Source organism: Schistocerca serialis, chromosome 1, assembly GCF_023864345.2.
Source record: "Schistocerca serialis cubense isolate TAMUIC-IGC-003099 chromosome 1, iqSchSeri2.2, whole genome shotgun sequence".
NCBI classification, from domain to species: domain Eukaryota; kingdom Metazoa; phylum Arthropoda; class Insecta; order Orthoptera; family Acrididae; genus Schistocerca; species Schistocerca serialis.
This window is the reverse complement of record NC_064638.1, coordinates 1,139,851,876-1,139,864,899: the sequence shown is the minus strand read 5'-3', so window position 1 is coordinate 1,139,864,899 and position 13,024 is coordinate 1,139,851,876.

The following is a 13,024-nucleotide window of genomic DNA, read 5'->3' as shown; positions in this document are numbered from 1 at the left end:
GTGCGTAATTGTTTCCTGTTTTCGGTGGCAGCCCGAATGGGCATCCCCCCTCCGTTTCTCGACGTCATCCGGCGTTTTTACGACAGTGCCAGTTCACGTGTTCAAGTCAATGGACGTTTAGCAGGGCCGGTACCTATCTGCCGTTCGATACGGCAGGGGTGCCCCCTCTCTACCCTCCTGTATGCCATTGCCCTTGAGCCCCTTATTGGTGGCTTGACGACCAAGCTCTCTGGCCTCAACCTACGCCAACACACTTCTCGCTGTCGGGCATATGCTGATGACCTCCTCCTCCTCATTCGCTCCGGCTCTGAGATTCGGGAAGTCCTCGAATTGATTACCCGTTATGGGGCTGCCGCTGGCAGTGCCATGAATGTCGCCAAATCTTCTGCAATGCACACTGGACGAGGCCTCCAGGAGGGTGAAGTGGCACCCCTGCCGCTTGTGCGGACTTTCCGGTACCTGGGCATTACCTTTACCCCCACGGTCACACGCACAGTGGCAACGAATTTCCGTCGCCTGTTACACGCCATACGCAACGACGTCCGCCAGAACCTCTTGCGCCCCCAGGACACACTTCAAGGGGTTGAGTTTATTAATCTTTATGTAGCATCAAAATTGGTTCACATCGCGCACATTGCGCAGGCAATTGGGCGCAACCTTCAGGCGGCTTTTGGCTATTATCTCACGGCTGGTTCAATGTTTAAAGTCCGTTATGAGACACTTACCCTGCCCTCACGGTATGGTGGCGTCGGGCTCGTCAATGTCCGTATGCGAGCTGCAGCCTTGTACATGAGCACCATGAGAAAACAGTGGATGGGACAGGGTACATCTCTGACACGCAGCTTGCTTGAGGTCCTCCTACCTGCTTCCACATCACCACCGGTGTCTATCGGCCATATCGTGCCTTATTTGTCCCATATTTCGACCTTTCTCGTCGACTACAGTTACATACATACCAGTCTCCCAGATACACGCCCACCTAGGACTAAGGATTTTTACAGCCTGTTGCTGCGCTGTGTTCCCCGGAATGTGATGGAGACCAAACATCCCTCCATCCATTGGCCCATAGTGTGGACTACCGTCTACCAGCCCTTCCTCCCTACGAACGTCCGGGCACTGTGGTATCACATAGTCAACAGGAAATTTTCCACGAAGCAGCACCTGCACAACATCAGAATCCCCTCTTTGCCTCCTTTGCCAGCAACTTGACACTGATGAACACCGTCTGACATGCGCCTCATCGCAAGATGTATGGCGCTTCGTGCAGCAAATCATTGCCTGCTATGTCCGGGTGCCACCAGACACAATCGAACCTCGAATGTTTCTATACCCGGAGGACCGACATTTTCCCGCCACCAAATGTCATGCTATTACGTGGGTCAAAGGGTGGGCGGTCGCTTATCTCTTTCATGAGGGACCTAAATCCTGCCTCGACTTCTGGACCTATTTACGAACAGCCCATGCAGCTCTCAAAAACACGCCACGTTACCGAACATTATTTCATTATTTGCCAACTATCTTCGAGCGGTCTTTGTTAGACCTCCACTGAATTGGGGGGTGCCTGGCTCAGAGGGCACCCACCCCTCCTCCCCCGGCGGTGTCTGAGTTTCAACCGCCTACGATATATTCTACTTCTGACCTCCGCGGATGGGAGAGCGCGTCGCAGATTGCGCGGATTTTATTTCTTTTTGCTTTTCCTTTTTCCTTTCTTTTTCTTTAACCAGAATTTATATTTCTTTTCTCTTTCGCCGATGTGTTCCCATAATTTCATGATATTAGTGAATCTTACAAAAACACATGCAAATAAATAAATAACAACGCCTTCCACTACTGTTGATTCCTGTGTCTCCCATTTCCTTAAGCACAAAAAAAAAAAATTTGGTAGAGCGCTTGCCCGCGAAAGGCAAAGGTCCCGAGTTCGAGTCTAGGTCTGGCACACAATTTTAATCTGCCAGGAAGTTTCATATCAGCGCACACTCCGATGCAGAGTGGAAATCTCATTCTGGAACTACATCAGTTGTCCATTGATTTTATGCAACCATACGACAGCTTACATAGGAAGAAAACGATATAGATCATGAAAGAATTTAGAACCCCACTAAAACTGGTCAATTTAACGGAAATGACAATGAAAGCAACAGTGTGTAAAGGAAGAATAGAGCAAGAACTATCTGCAGAATTCAAGTACAGACAGGCCTACGACAGGGAGATGTGATCTCTACAATGCTATTTAATTTAGATTTAGTAAAGGTGATGCGGCATATGCCAATAAACCCAGGAGGAACAACACTTAATCGGCAAGTTCAAGTGGTAGCATATGCGGATGACGTAGCATTAATGGCAAGGAATGTAAGGACACTAAAGGGACACTACGATACTACGATACGTTAGAGGAAGCAGCAAGCGAAGTAGGTTTAGAAGTAAACGTAAACAAAACAAAGTATATGGTGATTGGGGAGCCCAATATAAACGGACAAAGGAATTCAATAGTAATGAATGGGAAACCGTATGAAAGAGTAAGAATATTTAACTATTTAGGTTCTCTAATAACGGAGAACAATAAAGTGGCAGTAGAAATTCAAGAAAGGATAGCGAGTGGAAGTCATTGCTATTTTGCCTTGCAGAATGTATTTAATTCCAGGAATGTTAGTAGGAAAACAAAAATTAAAATATACACGACCATATTAAGACCTATAGTAATATATGGATCAGAAGGCCGAGTATTGACATTAAACGAGGAGAACTGGTTATTGAGATGGGAAAGAAAGACACTGAGAAGGATTCTTAGTGCAGTGAGAGAGGAGGATGGCTGGAGAGTAAGGACAAATGTAGAACTACAAACACTTTTTGTACAGATGGTTATTGTAGTTAATATTAAGCAGGGAAGAATAAGATGGGCAGTACATGTACAGAAAATGCCAGAGACTCAGAGTGTCAAGAAAGTTTTCATGGGAAAACCTGACGGGAGAAGGAGAAGAGGTAGACCCAGGAAAAGGTGGCTGGACAATATGGAAGAAGATCTAAAGGCAGTGGGAATAATAAATTGGAGAAGGAAGGCGATGGACAGAGAAGAATGGAGGCAGGTGATACAGGAAGCCAAGATTATTCAAGGACTGTAGAGCCAACCAAGAAGAAGAAGAAGACTTTTCAGATGTAGAAACATGCCTACCAACTTCGTTTACGTCACACAACTCCTCTTTGGTGTTGTGACTGTTTTGCCGACCGTGTATATGACTGCGTAGCTAAAGCACAAAATTTAAGGAATTCGGGATATTAGACAACAATTAGATAGAGATTATAGGCAGTCATTTGAAAGACACAATGATCAGATTCGCAAATATCGTTACATACTCTGTAAAACTGTGTATTGTATTAAGGTTTGTGGTGTTTCTGAGCTCGCACTTCGTGGACATTACGAACGCAGTAACTCATCAAATACACGAATTTTCCGCGGTCTTCTAGAATTCACTGTTGGATTTCATGCTGCACTTAGCGATCACCTTTCGAAGGCTACTGTTTTTCAAAGACACATGTAAACATATTCAGAATGATTTGCTTTCCTGTAATTACCGTGACCAAGTAAGAAAGAAAATTGCTGCCATTCATTCTGTATCAATTATCGCAGAAAAAAGAATGATTTTCCAACAGTTTCGCACTTTGTCATAGTTGCCAGACATGTTTTCTGTAAGGGTAAATCTGTAGACCTTTCTCACCCCTGCCGTTCGGAGTGGCCGAGCGGTTCTAGGCGCTACGGTCGCAGGTTCGAATCCTGCCTCGGGCATGGATGGTGTTATGTCCTTAGCTTAGTTAGGTTTAAGTAGTTCTAAGTTCTAGGGGACTGATGACCTCAGCAGTTAAGTCCCATAGTGCTCATAGCCATTTGAACCATTTTTTCCTCACCCTTTGTGAACATCATCAAAAAACGTTAGCCGAATGGCTAAGGAATTTTTCTGGATATTGTGGAAAACACTAATAAATGTTTTTCACAGAGCCGCGATAGTGCAGTTGTTACGAGTGGTCGCCATTCAGGTGTACAGACACTTCTGGACGAACATCTTAAACATGCCTATTTTGATCATTGTTCTGTCAATTAAGTTGAATCTGATTTAAATATAAGCAACGAGCCAGAATATGAACGTTAGAGGTTTTGTTCTGACCTTAGTGAGAGTCTATGTTTTTTCTGATGTATCGTACTTTTTATACAACTACAAAAGGAGATTTTACTCTCCGTCACCCTCCGCTGAGGGAAACACTATGAAAGGAGAACGAGGAGAACGCTGAAACACTGATAATGATTAGTGACAAGAACACACATGTTTATTGACGAGAGCTCAACTTTGTACAAGTCGACTCAGGCAGCAGGTCCTGAAGTTCAACTATAAGTATTCCAGAAGCTAAGGCTGAATAGTAAACAGTTCGTGAAACCTGGTAATCAAGGAAGGCAGGATTCGGTTACGATTGTGGACGGGGCCGTAATCAGTTACTGTTGGTTCCCTTTTGCAATTACACACATTTACTTTAAAACGGTAATTCCAGACTCAGCAATAAATAAAGATATCACACGTTATTTATGAAGTAATAAACAACTGCGTAATTAATAGTGCTTTCAGTGCGTTACAATCTACCAATGAGCATAAAATACAGACACAGTAAATAATGTTTTAAAGCATGCCAGTGTGATCCAAATTAGGATTTTAAGGCAAGTAACCACAGTCATTACTAAAGGCCTTTAACGCCAACAACGGCAATTATAAAAAAAAAAAATTACAAACATACTGTAAAACAGGAATGCAACAGCGAGGTTAATTTAAAAGACAGGCAACTGATCACCAAACGGGTGAGATAAATTGATAGTAAACTTAGTAGCACAACCATTTATACCTGCTGTAACGCCAAAATGGCAATTAAATAAAAATTTTAAAAAACATACAGTGAAACAGCAAATGCAACAGCAAAGGTTAATTTAAAACGACAAGCAACTGTTCACCGAACAGGTGAGACAAAATGATGGTAAACTTGGTAGCATAATCATTTAAACCTGCTGTAACGCCTAGAATGACAGTTATATAAAAAATGTAGAAACTTACAATAAAATAGCAAATACAATAATAAAACACTAGGGCCAGTCACAGACGGTGCATCAGGAATCGACCCCTGAGTAGGTCCGGCAAAAAAACACTTTCGCCAGCGATTAGATAGGCAGCGTTCATTTCTCAAGATGGTAACTCAGACTAGTGGCAGTCTAACGAATGACTAACGATAATGTTGCTGAAGCTACCTGATGTCCAATAATCCATAGCAACATAAAAATACGCCAAAGCCGGAACCAGCGGTCTGGACTCCGCCGGCAGAATACTGTGCTTAGAGCGCCCGAAACGAGAAAGGAATCACTACCACCAGATTAGAAGAATCACCAACCAACCTACAAAAAAGAAAGCTGTCAAAACTACACGCCTCACCGGACAGCAGTGGCAAGTCGAGAAAACGTACACTGCTGTTACATACACTAACCCCCAGGGCAGGTAACTGGGGCGTTAGCGGCAACGAGGCAGGAAAAATACCGCTGGTTGAACTTAACAAATAGTAACAAACTGAACGCAATAAATAGTAATTAGGAGTCCAGGAAAGCTAATCAGGTCCGACTTGCCCAAGCACTTCACTCGCTGCTCTTCGCCTCGGCAACACTACGAGCAGCAACACGAACCCAAGTCATTGGAGTATCGCAAGATCTCACAATGATAGGGGTTTCTCAACTTGAATCCAAATGCACTCAACTTAAAACTTGCAGGATCCGGTTTACGACGAGGTCGTGCACCCTCGTGACCACAGGCCTTCGATCCGACAGACCACGGGCGCCACCAGCGGTCCCCGCGTGTTCTCGCACTGTGCGGACCTGGCTCCTCCTGAGTCCCCAACCGAACTGCACACTCACTCGACCCGGAAGAACCACGACGTCGCCCCAAAGATAGGGCCACAGTTACTACATTTCGATAACCGCCGTTGCTGCCACTAGCGGACAGGCAACATTTGCGAAACCAAGTGGCGAGAAGAAGACAAACAACTCCAACCATGGCAAATAAACAATACGGTCTGACCTCCAACAGAGGACAGAAACCTACAAACAGCACCAACGCGAGCCGCAGCACGGCTCAGTTCGTGTCCCACTAGAATGTTCACTGAAGAAGGACTGGTGTGGACTCGCTAGGAGCAGACGTTGCGGCGCGAAGCACACAAGTAGGAGGCGGTCTTCTCGGTTGTCGAATTAACTTGGATCCGCTCGCTCTGGTGTGGTGCCGGCGCGTATGATTTCTCCGGCAGCGCCACAACTGCGACTTCCTGGTGCGGCAATCGCTGGGCTATACTCCGCCACCGGAGTGGGTTGTCGACCTGTCGACGCCTGTGGTGCTGCCTGGTGGTGCATACTGTGCTTACGATACCACATTTTCCATATTGTGAGAAAATAAAGCACCTACAGCCGTTATTATGATTTTATTTTATCTTGTTGTAACCATATTCGGCCCTTCAATGCGCCATCTTCAGGCTGTAGCTGATGCGGAAGTGGTTGATATGATCCATATATATCGCATCAGCTGCGATCAACTAGTTGCTGGCTAGTGCTGACACATTATCTGCGTATCCAGTTATACTGGCGATATACAGGGTGTTTCAAAAATGACCGGTATATTTGAAACGGCAATAAAAACTAAACGAGCAGCGATAGAAATACACCGTTTGTTGCAATATGCTTGGGACAACAGTACATTTTCAGGCAGACAAACTTTCGAAATTACAGTAGCTACAATTTTCAACAACAGATGGTGCTGCAAGTGATGTGAAAGATATAGAAGACAACGCAGTCTGTGGGTGCGCCATTCTGTACGTCGTCTTTCTGCTGTAAGCGTGTGCTGTTCACAACGTGCAAGTGTGCTGTAGACAACATGGTTTATTCCTTAGAACAGAGGATTTTTCTGGTGTTGGAATTCCACCGCCTAGAACACAGTGTTGTTGCAACAAGACGAAGTTTTCAACGGAGGTTTAATGTAACCAAAGGACCGAAAAGCGATACAATAAAGGATCTGTTTGAAAAATTTCAACGGACTGGGAACGTGACGGATGAACGTGCTGGAAAGGTAGGGCGACCGCGTACGGCAACCACAGAGGGCAACGCGCAGCTAGTGCAGCAGGTGATCCAACAGCGCCCTCGGGTTTCCGTTCGCCGTGTTGCAGCTGCGGTCCAAATGACGCCAACGTCCACGTATCGTCTCATGCGCCAGAGTTTACACCTCTATCCATACAAAATTCAAACGCGGCAACCCCTCAGTGCCGCTACCATTGCTGCACGAGAGACATTCGCTAACGATATAGTGCACAGGATTGATGACGGCGATATGCATGTGGGCAGCATTTGGTTTACTGACGAAGCTTATTTTTACCTGGACGGCTTCGTCAATAAACAGAACTGGCGCATATGGGGAACCGAAAAGCCCCATGTTGCAGTCCCATCGTCCCTGCACCCTCAAAAAGTACTGGTCTGGGCCGCCATTTCTTCCAAAGGAATCATTGGCCCAGTTTTCAGATCCGAAACGATTACTGCATCACGCTATCTGGACATTCTTCGTGAATTTGTGGCGGTACAAACTGCCTTAGACGACACTGCGAACACCTCGTGGTTTATGCAAGATGGTGCCCGGCCACATCGCACGGCCGACGTCTTTAATTTCCTGGATGAATATTTCGATGATCGTGTGATTGCTTTGGGCTATCCGAAACATACAGGAGGCGGCGTGGATTGGCTTCCCTATTCGCCAGACATGAACCCCTGTGACTTCTTTCTGTGGGGACACTTGGAAGACCAGGTGTACCGCCAGAATCCAGAAACAATTGAACACTGAAGCAGTACATCTCATCTGCATGTGAAGCCATTCCGCCAGACACGTTGTCAAAGGTTTCGGGTAATTTCATTCAGAGACTACGCCATATTATTGCTACGCATGGTGGATATGTGGAAAATATCGTACTATAGAGTTTCCCAGACCGCAGCGCCATCTGTTGTTGAAAATTGTAACTACTGTAATTTCGAAAGTTTGTCTGCCTGAAAATGTACTGTTGTCCCAAGCATATTGCAACAAACGGTGTATTTCTATCGCTGCTCGTTTAGTTTTTATTGTCGTTTCAAATATACCGGTCATTTTTGAAACACCCTGTATATATACACTGCTGGCCACCGTAAATGCAACACCAAGAAAGACAAGAGGTAGCACAACAAAATTTATTTTGTAGATAACATGTTGACCAAGTATCAAATGATTACGTTTGCAGACATCTGTGACATGTGGTTCCTGCCAGAATCAGTAGCCAGAGTAGCAGCCATTGTTGGAGATCACCGCTGCCACACGTCTCGGCATTGAGTCAAAGAGACGTTGGATGTGTTCCTGGGGTACAGCAGCCCAAGCAGCTTCCACACGTTGCCAAAGATCATCTGGTGTGGCAGCTGGGGATGTAATCTGGGTCACTCGTTGAGCAACCATGGACCACATGTTTTCTATCGGCGAAAGATCCGGAGAGCGAGCCGGCCAGGGAAGCAATTCAATCTGGTTATTGACGAAGAACCTTTGGACAATGCGTGCCACGTGTGGTCACGCATTATCCTGTTGAAATATGGCTGTGGCCGAGCCCTGAAGGTAAGGAAGGACAACGGGCTCCAGCACCTCGGATATGTAGCGCCGGCTATTTAAAGTACCGGCAATGCGTACTAGAGGCGTGCGAGAGTAATATCCAATACCGCCCCATACCATAATACCCGGTGCAAGACCAGTGTGGCGGTGCATAATGCAGCTGTCCAGCATCCTCTCTCCACGGTGTCTCCACACTCGAATCCGACCATCGTGGTGCTGTAGACAGAAGCGTGCCTCGTCAGTAAAGTCAGTAAAGACAACGTCATTCCATTCTGCCGTCCACATCCGTCTGTCATCACACCATTGGCGACGGAGACGTCTGTGGTTCTGCGTCAATGGTAGACGAAGCAATGGACGTCTTGCGGACAGACCACTCTGCTGTAAACGGCGTCGAATGGTACGCGCAGACACTGGATGATGCGTTACAGACGCAATGTACTGTGCTATGGTTCGGGATGTCACTGAGCGATCCGTCACTGCCATGCGCATAATTTGCCTATCTGCACGTGCAGTGGTGCACCGAGGTGAATGCGATCGACCACGTCGGTCCGTCGTACCCTCCTGCATGCAACGGTCACATATCCGCACTACAGTTGTTTGGTTTCGTCCAACACGACTAGCGATTTCTCTGTATGATAATCCACAATCTCGGTAAGCCACTATCCTTCCTCTATCGAACTCGGATACTTGATCAAAAGATGTTCGCTGTTGTCTACGAGGCATAACTGATCGTCTTGTGAAACAACCACAAGGTAAACACACGTGCCGAACGTACACTCGTCGAAATCGCCAAGCCTTAAATGGCGCTATGAGGTGGCGCCACAGGCGCGCGTGATGTGCGTCTGCGCTGAAATTCTAATCAGTTGCATATCTCATCGCTGCAAACTCATGGTGTAATTTTCACTTGATTCGGATGCTTCCTTCAGGGTGTTGCATTTACGGTGGCCAGCAGTATATATATGGATCATATCAATCGGTTCCGCAACAACTACAGCCTGAAGATGGCAAATTGAAGCGCCGAAACTGGTTGCAACAAAATAAAATAAAATCATAAGGACAGCCTATAAGTGTTTTATTATCTCACCATAGTAAACGGCCGTCGTACCAAAGACCTTCCCGCCAAAAGGATGGACATACAAAAACATTTTCCATAGTTCTTCACAGCGGTTCTAATTCACAAAGTGAACAGAAATTCCCAAGCGTTTCCAACACGAGATGAAATTTTAAACTAAGAACTATGCAAGTTGTGTACGGAAAAAATAACTTGTAGAATGCATGCAGAAAACTGAGTTTAGGTCTCAACGAACTTGTGCAGTAACTCAAGCAACAGGGTTCCGTCTGTGACTGACGCCCAGTTCTGCAAAGAACTGTGACTGACACCCGAACAACAGGGAACTAACATGCATCGATATTAGAAAATAGTGCAGTGATAATGGCTAGGCATTAGCCGAAATTGGATTTGTATAATAATACCTGAAAAAAAAGGACGACTGATTGCTGGGCTCTATAATTTTTAAAGTAGGCAAAGAGCATTAATTGCCAAAAGAAGTCTACTAGTTTCAAACATAGACACCAATACGAGAAGGAAATTTATGAGAATGTCGTTCTGAGAACAGCACTGTCTGGTAGTGAATCATGTACTGTGGAAACATCACAAAATAAGAAAATCTAAAAAATGTAAGAATGTTGAAGATTGGGTCAACTGATATAAAGAATGAAGAGGTTCTTCACAGAATCGGAGCAGAAAGGAACATTTGGCAAACACTGACAAAAAGAAGGGAGAGGGTTGGTTCAAATGGTTCAAGTGGCTCTGAGCACTGTGGGACTTAACTGCTGAGGTCAGCAGTCCCCTAGAACTTAGAACTACTTAAACCTAACTAACCTAAGGACATCACACACATCCATGCCCGAGGCAGGATTCGAACCCGCGACCGTAACGGTCGCGCGGTTCCAGACTGTAGCGCCTGGAACCGCTCGGCCACTCCGGCCGGCAAGGGAGAGGGTAATAGGACATGTCTTAAGACATCAAGGAATAATTTCCATGCTGTTAGAGAAATCATAGACGATACAAACTGCAGGGGAGAACAGAGATTGGATTATATGCAATAAATTATTGAGGACATAGGGCGCAAATCCTGTTCTGAGATGAAAAGGTTGGCACAGGAGAGAAGTTCATCGCAGGTTGTCTCACCTACAGAAGACTGATTAAAAATAGAAATAAAAACTTGGCGACGTGGTAAACGCTGGAGGAGGTGAGGTACAAAAAGTTTCATGGTACCCAACATCCAGAGTTAGAAGATATATGTCTTAAATTCCCAAGCGGTCGTGATTGGAAAAGAGTATCATTCAAAATCTCCTCCTGCATGCATCTCGACCACCTGTCTTTCATGCCTGGCCAAAACTTCATAGGAAGAAAATACAGGTATGGCCCATCGTGAATACCACAGAGTCGCTGACATCTCTAACAGACTTGCATAATATCTGACCAGCTTTCTTACTTCACACATTGTTCACAGTGCTCACCGTAATAAGAATACGGCCGACTTCATCAGCCGAACGAAGCGTCTGTGCCTTGGAAGAGGAGATATGATGGCCAGGTGCGATGTGGTCACATTATTCACGTGCGTTCCCATCAAAGACTATAGATCTGCCTTCGTAGTTCTCTGATGACACTATTATGAATTTATTTAAACACACTATGACGTCGGCATATTTGTTGTCTAATGGAAGATATTTTAACCATAAGGACAGCATCACAATGGAAAGCCCATTAGCTCCTGTTATGACAACCCGATGAGGCACATTGCCCTGGACACAAAATAAAAATGGCTCTGAGCACTATGGGACTCAACATCTTAGGTCATAAGTCCCCTAGAACTTAGAACTACTTAAACCTAACTAACCTAAGGACATCACACACACCCATGCCCGAGGCAGGATTCGAACCTGCGACCGTAGCAGTCCCGCGGTTCCGGACTGCAGCGCCAGAACCGCTAGACACCGCGGCCGGCCCCTGGACACAACTTCTCCCATACCTAGTTGCTTTCATCTTCGCGCTAACAATACATTCGTTGTCTGGCCTCATGGACTTGAAAAGCTGAGAGTTCTCGGGCCGTATGAGCCGGCCGCAGTGTCCGAGCTGTTCTAGGCGCTTCAGCCCGGAACCGCGCGACCGTTACGGTCGCAGGTTCGAATCCTGCCTCGGGCATGGATGTGTGTGATGTCCATAGGTTAGTTAGGTTTAAGTAGTTCTAAGTTCTAGGGGACTGATGGCCTCAGATGTTAAGTTCCATAGTGCTCACAAGGGAACCTCCCCATCGCACCCCCTTCAGATTTAGTTATAAGTTGGCACAGCGGGTAGGCCTTGAAAAACTGAACTCAGATCAATCGAGAAAACAGGAAGAAGTTGTGTGGAACTATGAAAAAATAAGCAAAATATATAAACTGAGTAGTCCAAGTGCAACATAGGGACCATCCAGGAGCTTATGAGCTCAGGAGCGTCGTGGTCCCGTGGTTAGAGCTGCGGAAGGAGAGGTCCTTGGTTCAAGTCTTCCCTCGAGTGAAAATTTTAACTTTTTTTATTTTCGTAAAGCTATGATCTGTCCGTTCGTTCATTGACGTCTCTGTTCACTGTAAGAAGTTTAGTGTCTGTGTTTTGCGACCGCACCACAAACCGTGCGATTAGTAGACGAAAGGACGTGCCTCTCCAATGGGAACCGAAAACATTTGATCGCAAGGTCATAGGTCAACCGATTCCTCCACGGGAAAACACGTCTGATATATTCTATACGACACTCGTGACGGAATGTGCGTCACATGAGAGGAATATGTTGTCGACCCACCTAACTTGTACACTTGACGAATGGGTAAAAAGAATCTTCTACCTTGCCCGATTTAGGTTTTCTTGTAGATGTGATAATCACTTCCAAAAAAGTGATGAAAACATAAGAGTTTGTCACATAAACTGCAACAATTGAATGCAACAGTTTCACAGTCGCACAGTTTTCCCTGTGCTCTGTCAAAACATATGTTTTTAACGTTTTCAAATTTTTCCGTGTGTAGACCGTCAAATCCTGCATATGTCCAAGCAAATGTGAATATGTCCTGGAATTTTGGAGAGCGAAGTTGATTATGTGTGAGTGCCTGAACTTTGATAATTGTCTGAAAATAAAAAATTAAAATTTTCACTCGAGGGAGGACTTGAACCAAGGACCTCACATTTCACAGTCGCTCACGCTAACCACGGAACCACTGCGCTTCAAAGCTAAGACTCTCCTCGATGTTGCATATCTTTTCCATGGACTACTCAGTTTGTGTATTTTGCTTATTTTTTTCATAGTTCCACACAA